Raw genomic sequence first — 21,813 nt, 5'->3', positions numbered from 1 at the left:
TTTCATGGATGATCCCAGCCAATCAGCAATCGCACAGCTGAATGGGATGACATCACCATGATACATAGGCAATCAGATTTAGCCAAGTGAGGAAACCAAGCCCATCTGAGAGAAAGGGGAAGAGAAAATGGTGTGAATAGGTGACATTTTTGGAGATGTTCCTATAGTTGGTTGAAAAGATTGCGGGGTTTTGACAGACAAAACCAAAAATGCTTCTGAAAAGCAGCAGTCTTTGGGTTCAGCCTTATGAATCCTTAATGTTTGTTCAAGGCAACTGGATCTGCTAATTTGCATCTGCAGTAGAAAGGTCTCAGTGCATAAACTACATTTCAATAAGATTTTTTTATTTACCTGATGTTTAGTAACAGCTCCTTGGAAACCATTAGAGTCTATTGTGTGATTCCACCCCCCCTTTTGGGGATTATGGGCCCAGTACATGATAATCGCACCTCTGGAGCTGTTGCCTTCCATTGTGTTACTGGAATCTCCATGCGTCCACACAGCGGTGATAGGCTACAATTAGCTGTGGCATTTTCATTTAAATTAATTAGCTGGCTCATGCTGGAAACTTTATTTCTAAACCAAGCAAAGTGAACCATTGGTGGGAAGGGCCTGAATTCTCTCCACTTCCCAGACCTTTGCATTTGCTAGTCTTCCATCACAGTCTTGTGGTGTTTTTAATAAAAGAAGTAATTTTAAAGGTCTTGGTGGACCCAAAGTGGAGTTTCATTTTAGCCCCTGTCTCATATGTGCATGTAGAAAAGAGCCCATGGGATCAGACCAACATCCTGTTATCCAGAATAGTCAGCTGGATGCTTCCATAAGCAGGGTACTGCAGTTTGTTCCCTTGGTATCTATTACTCTGAAGCAAGGATGGGCAGTGGGACACAGGTGGCGCTGTGGTCTAAACCACTGAGCCTAGGGCTTGCCGATCTGAAGGTCAGCGGTTCAAATCCTCTTGATGGAGTGAGCTCCTGTTGTTTGGTCCCAGCTCCTGCCAACCTAGCAGTTCGAAAGCATGTCAAAGTGCAAGTAGATAAATAGGTACCACTCTGGCGGGAAGATAAATGGTGTTTCCATGCACTGCTCTGGTTTTGCCAGGAGCGGCTTAGTCATGCTGGCCACATGACCCGGAAAAACTGTCTGCGGACAAACGCTGGCTCCCTCGGCCTATAAAGCAAGATGAGCACCGCAGCCCCAGAGTCGTTCATGACTGGACTTAACTGTCAGGGGTCCTTTACCCTATTTTTAAGGATGGACAGGCCCATCTCAGTTCTACATGGGGGCCAGACTCATGTCGTGGTGACTGATGCTGTGAAGCAGAATTCATCCAGTTTTTGGATTGTTCACGCACTAATATGAGTCATAGCTCAGTCAGTAGGGAATGGGACTTCTAATCTCAAGGTCATGGGTCCGAGCCCCATGTTGGGCAAAAGATCCTGCATTGCAGTGGGGTGGACTAGATGATCCTCATGGTCCCTTCCAACCCTATGATTCTATGATGCCCATTGGGACTGGTAAGGTAGAAGGCAGGGAGCCCAAACAGGAGGTGGAGCCAGAGCTAATGTCAGGTAGCGGCAGAGTCTGGCTTTGTATTTTCTTTGTGCCAAGAGGGGGCAAAATGCACATGTTCACAGGCATTCTCATCTCAAGCTAATATATGATATGGGAGAGCCTGGCTTCTCTCTTTAACGTTGGCTTTTGCTCAAAGTTTCTGGGCTCCCAAACCGGAAAATCTACAGCTATTTTTCAGTGTTCCTTTAAAAATGTCTCTGGTCCTCTCGACACAGCTAGGGAACTTGCGTCATTGTCAGAGTTGAGCTTGGTTACAATTCGGAGTAAGTCCCAGTAAGCCCTGATGCTGTGATGGACCCCTCTGATGGCGATAGCTCTGTTAAGGATCTTTGAGCTGGGATCATCTCTTTTAAAAGTCTGACAGCCCCAGAATTCAATGAAACCATTGGGATGACCTCATTGGGGAAGAAGAGGAATTATTTTGCTGCTGCTGTTGGCATCCATCTGTCTTGGGAGACCATGGAGATGAGTGCACTTCTGGGAGTGAATTCAAACTGCTGGAAGGTTGCAGCGCCCGCCGTGGCTGTAGACACCGACACAGGAAAGACATGTTTTGTTGCAGTCAGAGCAGATGAAGGCATCCAGTTGTGCTGCTGCAGATGCACCATGGCGTTTCTTCTATCTGTGCTTCTCCCAGGCCCAGCATTCATTCCTCCTCTGATCACTGTTATGAATGCACAACCTGACTGCCTGTCTCCAGGCACAGCGGTCATCCCACATAGCAGGGTTGGTGTCGCCAGCCTTCATGTCATGTTTGCAGCCATCTTTGTAATGCAGAGTTGGTCTGCCAATGGGTGTGGTGCCTGAAGCCAGCTCCCCATAGAGCACGTCCTTGGGGAGGAATGATAACACACAGGATTTATTTGCCACATCAGCTAATTAATTCATTATCAAATAAAGTATCCCTTCTTTTCCTGAAGGAGCTCAAGGTGGCATACATGACTCTACCTCTCTCCCTAGCCTTCTCACATAACCTTGAGAGGTAGTTTAGGCTGAAAGTTCCCATTCAGGCAAATGAGAGGCATTATCTAAGTTCAAGGAAACATCCCAGCTAAGCAAATAGAGTCAAAGATGGTGCAAAGCAAGGCTGATGCAGTTGGGGGGTGGATGGACTGGGGAGAGGGTGTGTAGCTGGAGCAGGTCTCAAGAACTAGGGGCTTGGAGGGCTGCGTCCAGCCTCCAGCAGTGGTGACCGGTGCCCATTGGCAATGGTAAGGCAGAAGGCCAGGAGGCCAACAGTAGGTGGAGCAAAAGCCAATGTCAGACAATCAACTAATTTTATCTCCAACCTCCTTCCTGTTGAGTTTGATGAAGACAACTCTGGGTCTAAGGAAAAAGGAAGGAGACAGCCAGTGCTACCCTCTGGACCAGTTGCTAGGCAAGAAGACCAGCAGATGGTGACTGGCTGAGAACAGGCCAAGGTTGGCTGTGCAGTGCCCCCATTCACTCTGGGGGCTGCCACTGGCCCCCAGGCCTGAAGTTTGCTACACCTGAATAAGGCTTCACTTCTCAATTAGTTCTAGTGTTTCTTGACAAATTGCTGCATCCTAGATAAGGCTCAGTTCCTTCTGCTCACAAGCCTGCTTGAGTTAGTAGCCTTAGGCAATGAGAAGTTGAGCGAGACAGCCCTGGAGAAGAGGAACATCTTGTGTTTGCATATCTTTCCTCATGTTTGCCAACCTGGAGTGTTTGTTAGCATAGCAGGCATGGAGCCTGGGCTGCATCCCACCAGAGAAGGAAGAGAATATCACTGCACCATGAGAACATAAGAGTCCTGCTTGATCAGGCCAAATGCCCCCCCCCCCAGTCCAGAACTCTGTTCTCACTCACCCTGGCCAGCCAGGTGCCTGTTAGAAGCCTGCAAGCAGGACCTGAGTGCACCAGCACTCTTTCCAGTTGTGATTCTCAGCAACTTGTATTCAGAGGCAGATGACCATACTGGGAGCTGTAGTTTGTTGAAGATGTTGGCAGTTGTTAAGAGATGTCCCCAACTCTGCCTCTCATCTAAATCAGAACCAGTGGCAGTGGTGAATGTCCCGTGAGAGGGTCTGGAGGTGGTTGGAGGATGGATGGCGGCTAACGAATTGAGATTGAATCCTGACAAGGCAGAAGTACTGTTTTGGGGGGACAGAGGGTGGGAAGGTATGGGGGACACCCTGGTCCTGAATGGGGCAACTGTGCCCCTGAAGGACCAGGTGCGCAGCCTGGGAGTGATTTTGGACTCACAGCTGTTCATGGAGTCACAGGTCAGTTCTGTGTCCAGGGCAGCTGTCTACCAGCTCCATCTGGTACGTAGGCTTAGACCCTACCTGCCTGGGCACTGTCTCACCAGAGTGGTATATGTGCTGGTTATCTCCTGCTTGGACTACTGCAATGTGCTCTACGTGGGGCTGTCTTTGATGGTGACACGGAAATTACAACTAATCCAGAATGCTGCAGCTAGACTGGTGACTGGGAGTGGCTGCCAAGACCATATAACACCAGTCCTGAAAGACCTACATTGGCTCCTATTATGTTTCTAAGCACAATTCAAAGTGTTATTGTTGTTGCTGATGATTATTATTATTATTATTATTATTATTATTATTTTACCCTCACGGAGCTACAATTTTCAGAGTTCCCTGAGAGGAATGATTGATTGTTAAACCAATTTGGGAACTGTAGCTCAGTGAAGGCTATAGGAATCTCTCAGCACCCTAAGCAAACTACAGTTCCCAGAATCCTCTGGGGGAAACCGTGGCTGTTTAAAGTGGTATCTTAATGCTTTAAATGTATGGTGTGAATGTGGTCTAAGGTAGACTACAGTAAACCCATTAAAATTAATGGGACTGAGTTCATCATGTCCATTATTTTCAATGTGTCTACTCTGAGTGGGGCTAATTTTGGCTTCAATCCAAGATCCTCCCCCCACTGGCAATCTTCCAAATGCTCACATTAACTGAGTTCGAAATTGGCCCCTTATATCAGATGGCGACAATGAGGATAGTTTATTTTGTAGCTGTAAATCAAGTCATGTTCTGTGGAGTGTAGCTTATCTCCAGCAAAAGGGACAAGAGGAAGGGTGAGAGAAAAGCAATTGGGAGAACATCACATCTTCTGCTCTTGCGCGATAAGCTCTGGGTGGCTCTGTAATCTTTCATAGACCCTGAAAGCTCTAGAAAATGTCTAGCAGCCTTATTCCTACACGGGTTGCCCATCTATTACTGAGCTAGGTTCAAGGTTCTTGTATTACTATACAAAGTCCTAAGCAACTTGGGGTCCAGATACCTTCAGGATCACCTGAGCCCTTAAATCCCAGCTCAGTCATCATTTGGAGGAGTGCTGCTAGTCCCCCCCCCCCACGTCCTCTGCATTTCAGAAGACTACCTTGAACTAGAAGGTGAGCATTTAGTACAGGCATCACCAAACTCGTTCCTCCAGCTGTTTTGGGACTACAATTCCCATCATCCCTGACCACTGGTCCTGTTAGCTAGGGATGATGGGAGTTGTAGTCCCAAAACAGCTGGAGGACTACAATGATTTAGTGCCAGCAGATCCATGTTGTGTAATCCTTTCTCAGAAGAGATTTGGCAGGTACCCTCCCAGAATTCCATAGTTCAGTGCATTCAGTCTAGAGGTGTGCATGTCCTGCATGTTGCCTGAATTCCGACTCCCATTTCATCCCACACATGCAGCAAATTATATATTGCTTTGGTGTTTAGTGGAGATGCCAGAGATTCAGCTTGGGGCCTTTTACATGCAAAGCATGTACTCCATCGCTGAGTTATGAACCTTCTCCCAAAGATGAAGTAAATTCTGGTCCTCATGGTTCTGAATAAAGAGCTGAATTAAATAAGCGTGTGTCTTCTGCTGAGTCAGATTAGCATGATATTGGTCTGTTCCAGCCTCTCACAACCTGCTGAATCTGAATGTTGGGAGATTCAGGACAGAAAGAAGAAAGTCCTTCATCGTGCAGCATATAGTAAAGCTATGAAACTTGCTCTCACAGGCAAAGGGCAATGACAGTGGTCAATAAATTTTCTATACTATATATAAAGGCTCAATATGGGTAAGTTGAGAAGTAAAAGGTTAAGGGTCAAATGAGGAGAAGGATTCTGGTTGTGTTTCTTCCAAAACTTGTCCGTTCCAACTCTAGACAACAGCAGCAGAAAGATAAATATTCTTCTTTTCAATAATGGTTTCCCCTGTGCGTTAGCCTTCTTATGAAAACAGTCCTCCCAAAAAGAATAAGGGGGAAATGTGTAGCAAGTCTTGTTCATCATACTGGCAAAGTTCCTGGTTGCTTGGATACAATCTGGGTCGCCGAGGGTTTCATTCTCATGCTGAAGATGGGTAATATTGTTTCAGCCGGTGCTATTCTGTTGCTGCTATTGCTGGGGGGACGCTGCGTCTTACATAACATAAACTTAAAGAGGAAGCCTGGACTGCAAACTGGAGTCTTTTCAGAAGAATGTGGACACCTAGAAATGTAAAGTGTGAATATGACACAGTTGTGTTGCTAAACATGTGTGATGTAGAGCAGTTGTGAACAGACTTCTTGGGTCTATTTTTGTTTATTTCTTGGAACCCTGATATCCACCCATCACTCAGGCCAAGGCGAACCTTAAATCGCTTTTAAATATTCAGACTGTCCATCTGTCCTTGGTGAGATTGCTGTCCTCTTCCCCCCATTACAAGAGGGTTCTCCTTTGCTTCACCAAATCCACCCCCAACTAGCATTGAGAAACCAAACTCGCCTATAAGCCCGTGGGATCTTTCCATCGCAACATTTGAAAGACATACATCTTAGGCCGCTAATCCTCTGCAAGCAACGTTTAGCCTCTGGTCTTCAACACATAAGCTGCAAACTCAGCCCTTCTTCTGTATAGCCTCTAAAGGGAAATCAGAAAAGGAGATGATTATAACAGATGCAAAATAGTGCCTGAGTGGTGGTAGAACCAGATGTTTTGGAGGGTGGAACTATTTACCTGTTGCATCCTGTGAACCATGCTCTGGAATAGCCTTCATATATAAATGCACAGTTACTGTAGGTAACTAATCTCCCCATCCCACTCTCCCTCCCTCTTCTTTTCCATCCTCCTCCTCTTTCAATTTTTAGATTCCACTCTTTCTCCCAAAGGAGCTCAGGGCAGCGAATATATCCATAATAAAACCTTTTTTTTCCTTTAAACAAACCCTTCTAAAAACAGTTTAAAACATTCTCTCATTCATTGATCTCAGGGTTGCTAGAAACGGTGTCTTTCAACTATCAAATGCCTGGGCAAACAGGAATGTTTCCAAATTCCTCCTGAAAGTTCATAATGATGGAGGCAGACACACCTCACCAGCGGAGATATTCCACAAATGGGGAACTGCCACTGAAAAAACCTTGTCATGGATCAATGCAAACCAGGGAGCTTCCAGCAGTGACACCACCAAGAAGGCCTCACCAGCTGATCAGAGTTTGAGATGGTGGATGCTGGGAAAGGCACTCATTTAGTTACTTGGGAGACCCCAAGCTGTTTAGGGCTTTATATGCTTATAAACCTAGACAGCATCTTAAAAAGTAGAGACATCACCTTGCCAACAAAGGTCCGTATAGTAAAAGCCATGGTTTTCCCAGTAGTGATGTATGGAAGTGAAAGCTGGACCATAAAGAAGGCTGATCGCCGAAGAATTGATGCTTTTGAATTATGGTGTTGGAGGAGACTCTTGAGAGTCCCATGGACTGCAAGAAGATCAAACTGATCTATTCTGAAGGAAATCAACCCTCAGTGCTCACTGGAAGGACAGATCGTGAAGCTGAGGCTCCAATGCTTTGGCCACCTCATGAGAAGAGAAGACTCCCTGGCAAAAACCCTGATGTTGGGAAAGATGGAGGGCACAAGGAGAAGGGGACGACAGAGGATGATATGATTGGATAGTGTCTTCAAAGCTACCAGCATAAGTTTGACCAAACTGCGGGAGGCAGTGGAAGACAGAAGTGCCTGGCATGCTGTGGTCCATGGAGTCACGAAGAGTTGGACACGACTAAACGACTAAACAACAACAACAAATGCTTGTAGTAATACCTTGAAGGGGTACGACAGAGGATGATATGATTGGATAGTGTCTTCAAAGCTACCAGCATGAGTTTGACCAAACTGTGGGAGGCAGTGGAAGACAGAAGTGCCTGGCATGCTGTGGTCCATGGAGTCACGAAGAGTTGGACACGACTAAACGACTAAACAACAACAACAAATGCTTGTAGTAATACCTTGAATTGAGCCTGGAATTTGGAGGCCAGGTGGAGGAGGTGGGAAGGAAAAGCTTTTGTTGTCCCTATTGTTAAACAAGAAGGACTGGTAACCTGGTCTACTGCCAATTGTCTACTGATCTGCTTTTGCCTCAAGCAAAATTCAAAGTGACTCTTGCAATTCACGCTATCCAGCTGCCTTGGGACTCCACTCCAGATTAGTGTATTGTTTACTCCGGAGCCTTTTCTTCTCCCAAAGGTATCTCATAAAGCAGTGAAGGATAAGGATCAGAGTTTTCCTTCTCGTAGATGGACTACCTTCCAGGTGAACGAGCTCCACCTGCCCCTCGCTTTCTCTGCAGCACATACAGAAACCGCCTTTTTCACCATTGGGCCCACTCTTGGTCTCTTCCGCTCAACCCATTGAAGCCTGTCTTCACATGCAAGGGAAGTCCCCTAACTCACTGAGGGTTTGAGACCCATCGGCTACCCTCTCCTGGTTTAATTGTCCAGCCGAAGCCATTCCCATGGTGTGGCCACTGTCACATGCTGACAACTTCTAGGAGCAGCAGTTGAGAGCTGAGTGCAGGGTGAGGACCAAAGAAGGACAAACTACCCCAGAAGGAGCACATTGTGGAAAATACATCTCGTTGGACAGCCACCAAGATGCATGGGTCTTTATTTTCCCAGAATGCACTGCAGAAAGAAGTTTGTGCCAAGATTGTTAAAAGGGAAAGCATGTGCAACAGTGCCTTATGAAGAGTGCTGCGTTAGTGTCCTGCAGGCCCACTGACCCATGCAATGAGACATTTGTTCCGCTGGGTTTCTATTCACAAAACGAGCAGTAGGGCGACACATTCTGAGCACGGATATCAATGGGGGAGAGAGAACCTGGCATCCTTTATGAGTTCCTAGGACTGGAAATTGGGCTTATTATCTACACATTTAATTATCTTCCCTGTGATGCTGAAAGACAAGTCCTTTGGCTAAGTAATAATCCATACTGCACCCAACTGCTCCCTTTCCCGTTAAGATGAGTGGAGGAATAACTATTTTTTAAAGTGTTTCTGACACCCTGCGTCCCCCGCCTCACTTGCTTATTTTATTAAGTCGCAATGAAAATGAATCGCCCTTCCATTCTTGGACTGTTAGCCGCCCATGTTGATCTGCACACCAGATGTTGAAAAGAATCAATTATGAGAGACATTTTGCTGCCAAGGAAAAAAAAAGTTCCCTGGGCGTGTGGCAACTGACATTTTCATCTGGCGCTTGGGATGTTGTGCCAGGAAATTGTCCCCTAAACAGTTGGCACCCAATGGCCCTTGCTGTTTAAATGAGCACAACCAACGTGCTCGTAACAGTCAGACACAGCTTCAGAAGGGCTTTCAAGAAAACCAACAGCTTTCAGGAAAGCAAGTTGCATACCCGGTGCCATGCCCCCGCTGGAGGAATCCTCTTCAGAAAACCATCTGGAGCTCCCCAAGGCATAGGAGCCAGCTTCTAGGGGCTGAGGGGGCTTCATCCCCCCCAATAAAATATTTGAAGGGGTTGGGGCCCCCCAAAGTTGATGGGCATTGCCAATCAAGTGGTGTGCAAGCACCATGTCATGTAATCGATTAAGCGGGGTGGGGGCTTAACTGAGTCCCTCCCAATATTTTATTCAAGTTTGCACCCCTGCCCCAAGGTAAACACGATAGAGGATCAGCCCACATCAAGGGACCGTAAGGAAGAGCAGTGGGATCTTGGGCCTTTAGGAGCTATGGCAATCATGGAATCAGGCCCCAATTTAAAGCAGCTTCATATTTAAACAGTGATACCTCCCTAGTCCCCTCACAGAGCTACAATTCCCAGAGTTCCTTGTGAAGAGGGATTGATTTTTACACCAGTTTGGGAATTGTAGCTCAGTGAGGGCTATAGGGGCCTCCCAACAACTCTCAGCACCCTAAGCAAACTACAACTCCAAGCATCCTCTGGGGGAAGCCATGGCTGTTTAAAGTGGTATCTAAGTGCTTTAAATGTATGGTGTGGATGTGGTCTAATGTAGAATACAGTAAACCCATTGAAATTAAGGAACGGCAGATCCCAGGGTTCCTTCGTGGTAACTATTACTGTTTAAATATATAGTGTAGATGGGACCTCAGAAGTTGAATCTGAGTGGTCATCGAGTCCTAGCGGGCACAGCCACATAAAGGGGTGGGGTCAGTTGGCTCCCAGCATCTGCCTGAGGAACAAGGACTCTTCAGGTGTTAAGGCATACTCATAGTAAGCTGCTCCTTACAAACCCTGAGGCAACCCAGATGACCTGCAGCTGTGTCCTTCAAATATACTCGGAGTCGAGTGTGAATTTCATGCTCTTTATTCAGCTCATAGTAGCAATGAATGAAACTTTCCCCCAAAAGTCTAGCTATATATACATTATTTACATAATGGGGCCCGCGTGATTAGCTAATTCCAGGCTGCTCCTATAGGCCAATCAGGTTGTGGATTCACCTCCTCTGGAAGCCTGATTGGCTACTCCTGCAGGCCAATCAGGTTGCTGATTCACTTCATCCAGGAGCCTGACTGGCTGCTCCTGCAGGCCAATCAGGTCACTGATTCACTTCCACCTGGAGCTGGATTGGGTGGCTCCTGCGGACCAACCAGACTGCTGCATTCTGGATCCTATTGTTCTAGGATTCAGCTCAGTACATAACAGTCCTCTAGGTGGGTCTCAGGTTTCAAAGCATTTTTTTCCAGGCACAGAGTGCAGACTTATTCTTTTGCACCAGTTCCCTGATTTTTGAATCCCTGCCTTCCTAGCTGGTTAGTGAACACCCTTGTATTTGCTTCTTGACCTTGCTTCGGAGAGATTTTGTTTGTTGTTTAGTCGTCTTAGTCCTATTTCTCCAGGTAGATCACATTTAGTCTAAATTCTCGACTGTGACCTGTCCGTCCTGGGTGGCCCTGCACGGCATAGCTCATAGCTCCTTATTCAAGCCCCTTCGCCACAATAAGGCGGTGATCTATGAAGGGGTCAGAGAGATTCTAGGCCCTGCTTATTTTGCTGCTCCTATAAATTAGTTAATTCTGCGCTTGAATTTAAGCCCAGGAGAGGCTGACAGGAGGTTTTTCAGAAAGTGCAGACCAAGGGAGGTGTGCAGAGTGCAGTCCACCAGTGACATTTTGTGGAATGAAAAGGAAGAAACTTTGCCAGCTTGAAAAGAAGCAAAAACACCACAACAAAACCCTGCACCTGATCCTGGGAAATTTCTCAAAAATTCTCTCTCCCTTTTGATAATTCTAGAACACAATTCCCCCACCCCACCCCCCAGTAATTAATGGAGAATGCTAAGAGGATAAATAAATGTTGGAGGAGTTCTTGGCATAACACTATCCACTGGTTCAAGGCCATTTGTAACTTTGAGTCGTAACAAGGAACTCAGCGGAACAACCATAACAATACAGTTAGCTTCCAAAGTGTTAACAACAGCATGTTAGCTGCCAGCCACGGAATGCAGACAATCACCCATCATTTCATGCTTGAAGTGCTTCCTGTATATTCTTTAGTGTGTGGCCTTGTGTGTGATCAATTCCAATGGGAATCCTAATTTTGTGGCCTAGCAATTATCCCATTGACTACAATGATAATCTGCCTCCTATGCTAGTAGGTACTGTCTGTGTACTTCTTTTTTGTTTTGAAGTTGTTAAATCAGTCCCAAACAACTCACAAAGGGAACTGCTGTGTTGGGGTGGGGGTGGGGATTGTTAGGTGAACTCAAAAAGCTGCAAATCTCCACAAGTTCTTTTCTGGCTTAACAGATACATTATTGTGGAATTTGGGGGAAAGCTTCAAAACGGCCCTTTTAGAACCAAAAGGCGGAGCATGAATCATTCAGGAATGGAAAGAACTGAGGAGAAAGGGTTCATTACCATATAATTGCCAAACAAGATGTGTTCAGGACAGATTAGCGAGTTGTCAGAGTTTCCGGCACACATGGATCGTTTTCAAGTGCAGAATGTTAAAGGCGGGAAATCCTTTTTTTTTAACTTAAGGGGTAAGGTGGCCATGGTGGGCATTGGGAAGCCTAGCTGAACTTGGTGGAAATGTCTCCGAACTAGAACCATAGGTTTGGATGGGACCTCAAAGGGCATCTGGTCCAATCCATAGCCAATATAGGGAATCTGCTGCTATGGCATCCCTAATAGGTTGGCCATCTGGTTTCTGCTTAAAAAATTCAAATGAAGGAGAGGCCACCACCTTCTTTGCCACCTGCAGCACCACAGCCAGACACCTTCATCTGCCCCTGACTGCAACAAAACATGTCTCTCCCATATTGGTCTCTACAGTCACAGCAGGTACTGTAACCTTCCAACAGTTTGACTTCACCTGCCAAGGTGCACTCCTCCATTGTCATCCAAGACAGACAGATGACAACATACACCACATCACACAACTGCCCTGCTTCAAGTGGGACTTCGTCAAAGATTTACAGAAGCCACCCAGGCTTCTGATGCCAATCACGGGTGTCCCATTTCACCTCCATCTGTCTCTGCTTCCATTTCCTCTACCTCCATTGTGACCTCTGCTGCCTCTGCCACAGCTGCCGATGTACTTTGTGGGACCAAAAGATGCTACACTCTCCTGTTCCTCTGGCATCACTTTGGGAAGAGCATGTTTGTGTGTGGGGGTGTGTGTTTGTGTATGTGCATGTGCATGTGCATGCACACAGACGTGTGTGTGTGGTGTTGGGCAGCAGGTAAGGGCACTCCGTGGCGAGATGGGGGGAATGTGGTGGCGGTGGGGAGAGATTGGTGTTGCTGGACTCTAATTCCCATTGGTTTATGTTCCAGCTGACCATCCCCTTTCTCAGGGAAGTGGAAGCTGTGGTCCTCAATGTAATGCTGGACTCCAAATCCCATCAGCCCCAGCCAACAGAGGCAATTGTCAGGGGTGATGGCAGTTGGAATCCAGCAAACATCTGGATGGCCACCAGTTTCCCGCCTTTATCTTATGAGAAAAATCCCCTAGGGGAACCAATCCAGCCCATGGTCCAGCGGATCACCTGCTTTCTTGGAGTGTAGAACCTGTGGCCCTCCAGGTGATGTTGGACACCAACTCCCAGCAGCCCAGATGGCAGGATCAGCGATCAGGGATGGTGGGAGTTGGAGTCTAGCAGCATTTGAAGAGCCACAGATTTCCCACCTTTGCTTTATCAGGAGAATTGAAAGTACTTTATTCTTAAATTGCAGCGCATGGTGGGATTCCATACCTTCCTCTCCACAATTCTTCCTTGTATGACAATAGGACTGTAATTTTCAGTCTGTCATCATCTTGAAAGTGTTTCTCAAACACTATCCATCAGTATCTCACCAACCTAGTCAGCCTCTGAGATTGATGTGTCTCCATGTGTCTTTTTTCTTTCTTTTTGTATATGTGGCCACATTTAATCTCTGCCTTTAAAAAACATGTTTTCACCCTAAGAGTACAACCTTTCCATTGATTAACAGTGGACTAATGTTGTGAATCACTTAGAACCACAGGTGTGTGTGTCTGTGTGTGTGTATTCCAATAAGGTTTCTTTTAAATGGGGGATTGAATAATGGTGTCCCCAGTTGCCTGATGGCTGAAATGCTGACAAGGAACACCCAGGAAAAATGGCCTTTAAAAAGCACTGAGTCCTTTAACTCAAGCTTGAGAGGGGAAAATTGCTGAGTGCGTCACTTTAAGCATATTTGGACAGGATTGGACAAAGCACTTTCAGGTACTGCCAACTCGAGGCGTATTGAATCAGAATGCAAGCCTCAGTTTTAGAAGCAGGGGCAACCCCCTATAGGAATGTGAGCCTTGTTCCGTGCCCACAGTTCAAGAATCCTGAAGCCTACTCCTGCAAGAGATGCCAAAGATGTTTTGAACTATAGAGCTGCATCAGGGGTGGGGAACCTCTGGGCTGTGGGCCAAACCTGCCCTGCCAAGGGGATCCAAGTTGGCCCATGAAACCATTTCCCTCAGTTCAGGATTTAGGGTGTGGGTTGCATTGATATTTCCTGCTAAGGCAAAGTCACCCTACCCCACTGTCTGAGCAGGGCTTTTGATGGAAACCCATTCCTGATTCAGGATTAGTGTATGCGCGCACTGAGATTGTCTGCTAAAGTGAAGGAAAACCCTTCATTTTAGTGATGCCTTTCAAGGTGCTTTGCAGTCCTGACTTTGGGACTTCAAAGCACCTTTCACCTGATTCCATTGTGATGTCAGATGATTGACAGCTGGGGGGTAGACACCACTCCCATCAGACGGATAGATGCAGAAGCTGGGAACCTGTGGCCCTCCAGATCGTATCGGACTCCAGCTATCATCAGTTTCAGCCCGCATGGCATAGGGTCAGGGATGATTCAAGCTGCAGTCCAGCAACATCTGGAGGACAACAGAATCTCCATCCCTGCTCTGTGCAACCTCCCCTTTCCAGAAAGAAGCAACTTGTCAGTTTCCTAGGCATTTAAAGCAGAGTTTATAATGTTCACCTTCTATTTGAAGCAACCATTATGAGCAGTTGAAGTTCATATTTCTCAACCCATGTGCATTTGTCTTGGCAAATTCTGCAGCACTAGAAGAAGAAGTTTATATTTGCAAGCCACTGTAGTATGGCACCTTTTGTTGATTGGCAGTACTGACATTCTGTTAAATCAGGGGTAGGGCACCTTTTCCAGCTTGAGGGCCACATTACCTTTGGAGGGCCACATACATTTGGTGGGCACCTGAAAAACAAATGTGAATGTCACCTTTGTAATATGGGTTAGTTTCTACGGCCCCAATCTATCCTCCAACCAGCCAACCAGGTCCGGGTACCCACCTTGCCCTAGTGACCAGCCTCCTCTGCTCTCAGGTCTCTGTCTGCTGCCCTTCCTGATCTGCCACCCGAGCCAATGGCTCAGCAAAGCTCATGGTAGAGCCAGCCCCAGTGGTTCTATTACAGCACCTTTATATTTATGAAAAGCTAGCATATGTCCACCCCATACCTTGCATTTCTTTTCTTTTGGGGTGGCAAGGGTGGGGGGGGGGAGAATCTTGGGCGAGGATAACCTTACAAAGTAGAGTTTGCAGTTGTTTGGTGGGAAAAACAACCACCACCTGATCGAAGTCGCACTCGGAGGGTTTTTCTAAGAGCGATGTGACATGACAAATTTTGAGAGGCTCTATCATTGCCATTAATATTTATAAAGTGCTTGAGAAATCAGCCAGCGCGCATCCATCAGGGCTTGTTTTGGCAGAACTGTACTGTGTTGCCTGATCAACAAAGGATGGATTTTCTATGCCATTTTTGAGCCGGCTTGGGTCACTCATCCTGTCATCTCGCTCAGTGCCCCTGCCCCCCCCAGGAGTTTTGTAATGTGTGAAAGGGGGTGTGGGTGTGTTTTCTACTGTCAGCAAACAATTGGGCTGGCAACATGCTTGCTGGAGTTCCAAGCCAATATTCTCTCAACACCATCTCAACAGGACCAGGCTGTGAATCAGGAATTACCCAGTTTGAATGCCACCTTTGCCATGAAGTAGTAGTAGCTGTTGTGGTGGTGGTTAAGCATTTTTATTCCACTTTTCAATTGGAAGCAAACCCCTCCCAAACAGGATTACAGATATTAGGGAGAAGACAGTCTCTGTCCTCAGGCTCACAATTTAAAAGACACAATACAAAAGGAAAAGGGTTTGGGAGGAAGGAGGGAAATGCAAGCTTGGGCCCTGATTCTTAGTTACAGAGAAACTTGTAGTGAAAGTTAGGGATGGAAAATTTGGAGAGGAGGCAAAGGTCTTTCCTCTGTGCTGATGGAGAGGCCCTTCTACCCCATCTCCCCCCCCTCTCTCACACCCACCCTAGTGGAATGTCTTCTGTGGATGACAGCTGAAAGAGGGTCTGTTATATACTGAGCTTGGATCCTAGAACAATAGGCAGGTAGGATTCTAGAAGACAGCAACCTGATTGGTCTGCAGGAGCCACCCAATCCGGCTCCAGGAGGAGGTGAATCAGCAGCTCCAGGAGGAAGTGCAGGAGCAGCCCAATCAGGCTCCAGAAGGAAGTGAATCAGCAAGCTGATTGGCCTGCAGGAACAGTCCAATCAGGCTCCAGGAGGGCAGTTGAATCAGCCAATCACACGGGATCCATTGTGTAAATAATGTATATATAGCCAGAGGTTTGGAGGGGGGAAAGTACTCACTGTTTACCATGAGCTGAAATAAAGAGCATGAAATAAACACTCAAGTATATTTCAGGGTCCCTGGCTGTGGGTAGTACCAGATGCAAAAGTGAGTGAAACAATGCATTTTCCCCACCTGAATGGTGGGAACCAGAGTTGGCGGAGTGGGAGGAACCTTTGCTTTCCACCCTGACTTCCATCTCTTAGGGAGAAGGAGCAGGGATGTAGTTCTCTCCCCACCCCACCCTCCTTTCCTGACAAGTGAATACCCTCAGTAAAATCTTTGGAGAGTTTGGAGGGAGAACCAGAGGCAGCAGTGACTGAACAGGAGCCTAAACAGCAGGGTGCAGCCTTGTTGTCTAGAACCAGGTGCCACCTTTTAAGATGGGAACAGACCGCTCCCCCAAGGAGTGCTTGTTTAAAGTCCCAAAATTTCCACAAGGCGAGAGAGTCTTACGAGTGGGAATGCCACACCTCACCATTAAAAGCTTGGTGGGTGGGGTATGGAAACTTCTTGGGACATCTTAGTTGCTTTTGTCCAGCTCTGAACTCCTTTCTCTGCTCCTGAACTCCTGAGTCATGACTCCTGAGCATGGTTTGTGCTGCTGAGCCTGTACTGAGCCTGAATAAAGGTCTGTTTCTAACTTGCAATAGAGAGCCCTTGTGTGAGTGTTTTAGGGTGGGAGCCAGGACAGTTACAAAGTCTCACACACCCCTCTCCACCCTACACCCAGGCCAGCAAGAGGGATTATTAGCATTCAAGGAAACATCCCAGTCAAGCATAACACACACAAAGAGGGTGCAGAATAGGGCTGGTAAGTATTTCGGACTGGGGAGAGGGGATGTGTCTGAGTAGCCGGTTTTGCCCAAGGGCAGTCCTGGGGGCCATATAGAGAGGTCTGGCCATATTTGGTGTCTGGACCCTCCTTGTTATAGTGTATCAGGATAAAAATGCACGGCTTTGGAGCCATGTGCAAACTGAACACAGAAAAATGGAAGGAGGGAAGCCAATGTTTCCATAAAGTGCAATAAAATTGGCATTTATAATAGCTGTACTGCTGGGCAGGTTGTATTTCACAGTGCCTTTGTGAGCCCATGACATCTGGCTGTGCTATCTGTGTAAATTTCCTAGCCAAAGTGCTGGGATGTGGGGGGGGGGGGCATGTTGTGTATGAAGATCAGAAATGCAGACGTTTCCATCTCTGCCGCAGAGCAACCACTTATTTGTGACACTAATTTCACAGCGAGAAGATCTCCCAAGTAAAAAGCTGTTATTCATTGCCAAGCAGGCTAATGACGCCCTTCCATCCATGCTTCCCATGTCTTTAGAGAGAAATTAGCAGGGAGGGCAATGGGATGCTGGAGCGATGGGGCCCCGTGGCATCTTTGTCTCCGCAAAGTTGGCACTCTGCTGTCACACTCCTCATTCCAAATGTACAGCTTTCCTTTTTTGGCTCTTGATGGGAGCAGGGAGCTCAGGTGACTTGTTTACAAGGCAGCGGAAGGAGTGCCTTGGACAGAAATGCACCTGAAAGTTGGGTTCACACATGTATCACTATGCAGTTGGAAGAGTTAACCCAAGAGTCATCTAGTCCAATCTACTGCGATGCAGGAATCACGGCTAAGGAATCAATTGCAGATGACCACCCAACCTCTATTTAGAAGCCTCTAACAATGGACAATCCACCAGCTTCCAAGGTAGTCCATTCCACTCTCAAACAGACCTTACCATCAGAAAGTTCTTCCTAATGTTTAGTCAGAATCTGCTTTCTTGTCATTTCAATGCATTGGTTCAGGTCCTACCTTCTGGAGCAGCAAAAGAACAAGCTTGTTTTCTTTTCCATGTGACAGCCCTTCAGAGAGTTGTCATATTTCCACCCAGTCTCCTCTTTTTCTATTCTTTTTATTTTTTAATATTTTCTATTAACATATAAAACACATACATATACATTTGCACAGTACACGTACACAACACACTACCTTATTTTCATAACATAAAACATACCTACATTACTCTCTATAATACCTACCTATACTATACATATCAACATACCTACGCACCTACCCCACACGGACACCCACCAAGCGACTTGACTTCCAGCCGTTCTTGTTACACTACTTTATTTTTCCAACTAGCTTAAACACATTTCATTATTTCTTTAATCTCTTCTTCTATCTTAATTTTACTCTCCTTTCACTCTAATCATTTTCTGGATTCACTCAATATCTGTCAGAAATTCTACTTTTTCCACATAATTTTTGATGTATTCCTTAAAGATAGCCCACTCCTTATTCACTTTTTGTACCATATCTCCTCTTATCCTCCCTGTTAGTTTGGCAATATGGAAGTATTCTATCATTTTAGATAACCAGTCTGTTTTAGTTGGGACGCTGCTGCTTTTCCAATTTTTGGCAATCAATAACCTTGCTACCGTAGTTGCATACATAAATATTGGTCTGACCATTCTTTTTATTTCCTTTGACATGATACCTAGGAAAAAGGATTCTGTTTTTCCCCCAAATGAAAATCTAAACATCTTTTTTGGTTCATTATAGATATTTTCCCAGAATCCCACTATCTCTTTGCATTCCCACCACATATGTAGAAAGGTTCCTGCCCTATTGTTGTATCTCCCAGTCTCCTCTTTTTCAGGGTAAACATACCTAGCTCCCTCAGCCATTCCTCATAAGGCTCGGTTTCCAGACCCTTGATCATCTTGATCATAGAAGAATAGAATCTTAGAGTTGGAAGGGGTCCCAAGGGTCATCTAGTCCAACCCCCTGCAACGAAGGAATCTCAGCTAAAGCATCAATGACGTGACCATTTAACCTCTGCTTTAAAACCTCCAAGGAAGGAGAGTCCACCACCTTTCATGGGAGTCTGTTCCACTGCCAAACAGCTCTTACTGTCAGAAAGTTTTTTCGAATGTTTAGTTGGAATTACCTTTCTTGTAATTTGAAGCCATTGCCTCAAGTCTTACCCTCCAGAGCAGGAGAAAACAAGCTTGTCCCCTCTTCCATGTGACAGCCCTTAATATATTTGAAGATGGCTACACCTTATAGAAGTGACACCAAAGAAGGATGTTCTTCTCATTATAGGGGATTGGAATGCTAAAGTAGGGAGGCAAGAGATAAAAGGAACAACTGGCAAGTTTGGCCTTGGAGATCAAAACGAAGCAGGGCAAAGGCTAATAGAGTTCTGTCAAGAGAACAAGCTGGTCATCACAAACACGCTTTTCCAAGAACACAAGAGACGACTCTACACATGGACATCACCAGATGGGGAGCATCGAAATCAAATTGATTATATTCTCTGCAGCCAAAGATGGAGAAGCTCTATACAGTCAGCAAAAACAAGACCTGGAGCTGACTGTGGCTCAGATCATCAGCTTCTTATAGCAAAATTCAAGGTTAAACTGAAGAAAGTAGGAAAAACCACTGGGCCGGTAAGATACAATCTAAGTCAAATCCCTTATGAATACACAGTGGAAGTGAGGAACAGGTTTAAGGATTTAGATTTGGTGGACAGAGTGCCTGAAGCCACGAAATTAAAAGATGCCTGCTTCTTGGGAGAAGGGCAATGACAGGCCTAGACAGCATCTTGAGAAGTAGAGACATCACATTGCCAACAAAGGTTCATATAGTTAAAGCTATGGTTTTCCCAGTAGTGATGTATGGATGTGAGAGCTGGACCATAAAGAAAGCTGATCGCCGAAGAATTGATGCTTTTGAATTATGGTGCTGGAGGAGACTCTTGAGAGTCCCATGGACTGCAAGAAGATCAAACCTCTCCATTCTGAAGGAAATCAGCCCTGAGTGCTCACTGGAAGGACAGATTGTGAAGCTGAGGCTCCAGTACTTTGGCCACCTCATGAGAAGAGAAGACTCCCTGGAGAAGACCCTGATGTTGGGAAGGATGGATAGTGTTTTCAAGGTTACCAGCATGAGTTTGACCAAACTGTGGGAGGCAGTGGAGGACAGAGGTGCCTGGCGTCCTCTGGTCCATGGGGTCACGAAGAGTCGGACACAACTAAACGACTAAACAACAACAACAACAATAATATCTCCTCTTTTCCAGGCTAGCTAAACGTACCCAGCTCCTTGTAAGGCTTAGTTTCCAGACCCTTGATCATCTTGGTTGCCCTCCTCTGCATACATTCCAGCTTGTCAACATCTTTTTAAAATTGTGGTGCCCAGAACTGGACACAGGACTCCAGGTGTAGAATAGAGTAGTACTATTGCTTCTCTTGATCTGGACACTATACTTCTGTGTTAGCCCTTTTTTCTGCTGCTGCATCATACTGTTGACTCATGCTTAACTTGTGGTCTACTAAGCTCACTAGATGCATTTCACAAGTACTACTCTCAAGCCAAGTATTCTTTAGGTGTGCATCTGAGTATTGCAGTAGTGACTGGTGCCCTCTGGAACCGGTGGGTCAAAGGTCAGGGAGATTTAACAGCAGGCAGAGGTTGAGCCAACGATAGGCAGAGTCAACCAATTCTTGTTTCGTTTCCATCCTCCTCCTTGCTAAGGGCGACCCTGAGGCTAAGGAGGAGGAAATTGATTGTATGAAGGCATGTTGTTGGTGGTGAGGGGGCTGAGGTTGGTGGGGCAGTGTCCCCTTGGCCCTAGTGGTTCATCCTCCACTGCACATGTGCAGGTCAGTCTCCATGATGGCAAGATTAAGCGGCAACACAAATGGGGGAACAAGCCATCACAAATGAAACGGCAAAGACATGTTACTGTTGTTACTTATTACTTATTACAGTACCATTAGAATACCTGGTGCTGTGTAATGTGTGTGTGTGTGTGGGGGGTAGATTCACATCTACTCGTGAATCTCTGGGTGATTTGTTGTAGTGAGTTCTGACTTGCAAAGTAAAACTGCATATCTGTCTCTCTAGATTGGGGGTCAGCAAAGTTTTTCAGCAGGGGGCCGGTCCACTGTCCCTCAGACCTTGTGGTGGGCTAGACTATACTTTGAAAAAAACCTGAATGAATTCCTATGCCCCACAAATAACCCAGAGATGCATTTTAAATAAAAAGGACACATTCTACTCATGTAAAAACACGCTAATTCCCGGACCGTCCGTGGGCTGGATTTCAAAGGCGATTGGGCCAGATCCGGCCCCCGGGCCTTAGTTTGCCTACCCATGCAGATAGATCAGTCCCTAATATCATCACTCATTTCCTAATTGGCTGCACAGCAGCATGATGCCATAAAGTTCAATTGGTGATTCCTGATTGTCTGGAATCACCTGTGCATGTAACTGAGACCAGAGAAAGAAGCCAGGAATTGCATCAATGCATCATTTCCCAAGGGAAACAAACCCAGTGAACAGGATCAGGGGAAATAAAAGCGACACAAAATTGGGGAATGGATGGTTTGCCACAGTTTCACACTGCACCAAAATAACTCAGTGTGGTGAGGTGGTTAGAGTGTGTCAGATTAGGACCTGGGAGACTCGACTTCAGATCCCTGCTTGCCCATGAAGCACACAGAGTGATCTTGGACAAGTCACTGTCTCTCTGCCTAACCCACTTCGCAGGGTTGTTGTGGGGATTTAAATGAGGACAGGGAGAACCATGTACACCACCTTGATATACTTGGAGAAAAAGGTGATATATAAATGTCAGGGAACTGACATCAGTTCAGGAGGGAGAGAGAAAAAGCCGGATGGATTACAGAGAGCCCCCAAAGATCATGGAAAGCAGCTCCTCGGTGGGGGAGAGTAACCACACCTCCAGTGGAGAGGAGCTGCAGGGATTGGAGGAGGCGAGGCATTGCCAGGACACCTTGCCTGGGCAAAGCAGGGAGGGGAGAGGTCCACTGTTACCCACGCCCTCCTTGCGCAGTAAG

At 46.3% G+C, this 21,813-nt stretch overlaps 1 protein-coding gene and 1 long non-coding RNA gene across 3 annotated transcripts in view; one reads left to right on the top strand and one right to left on the bottom strand.

The window, feature by feature from the left end:
- The window catches only part of TMEM132B (transmembrane protein 132B), a 374,994-nt gene that overhangs the window by 265,229 nt on the left and 87,952 nt on the right, over positions 1-21,813 (top strand). The window lies entirely within an intron of this gene.
- LOC310834313 lies at positions 14,323-15,764 on the bottom strand. The gene is made up of 2 exons (XR_014559178.1): positions 15,632-15,764; positions 14,323-14,521 (listed from the first exon to the last, which is right to left on the bottom strand). It is a non-coding gene; the product is annotated as an uncharacterized lncRNA (long non-coding RNA).

This window comes from Podarcis gaigeae, assembly GCF_964106915.1.
Source record: "Podarcis gaigeae genome assembly, chromosome: 16".
NCBI classification, from domain to species: domain Eukaryota; kingdom Metazoa; phylum Chordata; class Lepidosauria; order Squamata; family Lacertidae; genus Podarcis; species Podarcis gaigeae.
Note: the sequence above shows the minus strand (reverse complement) of the source record. Positions and strands in the feature narration are given on the sequence as shown.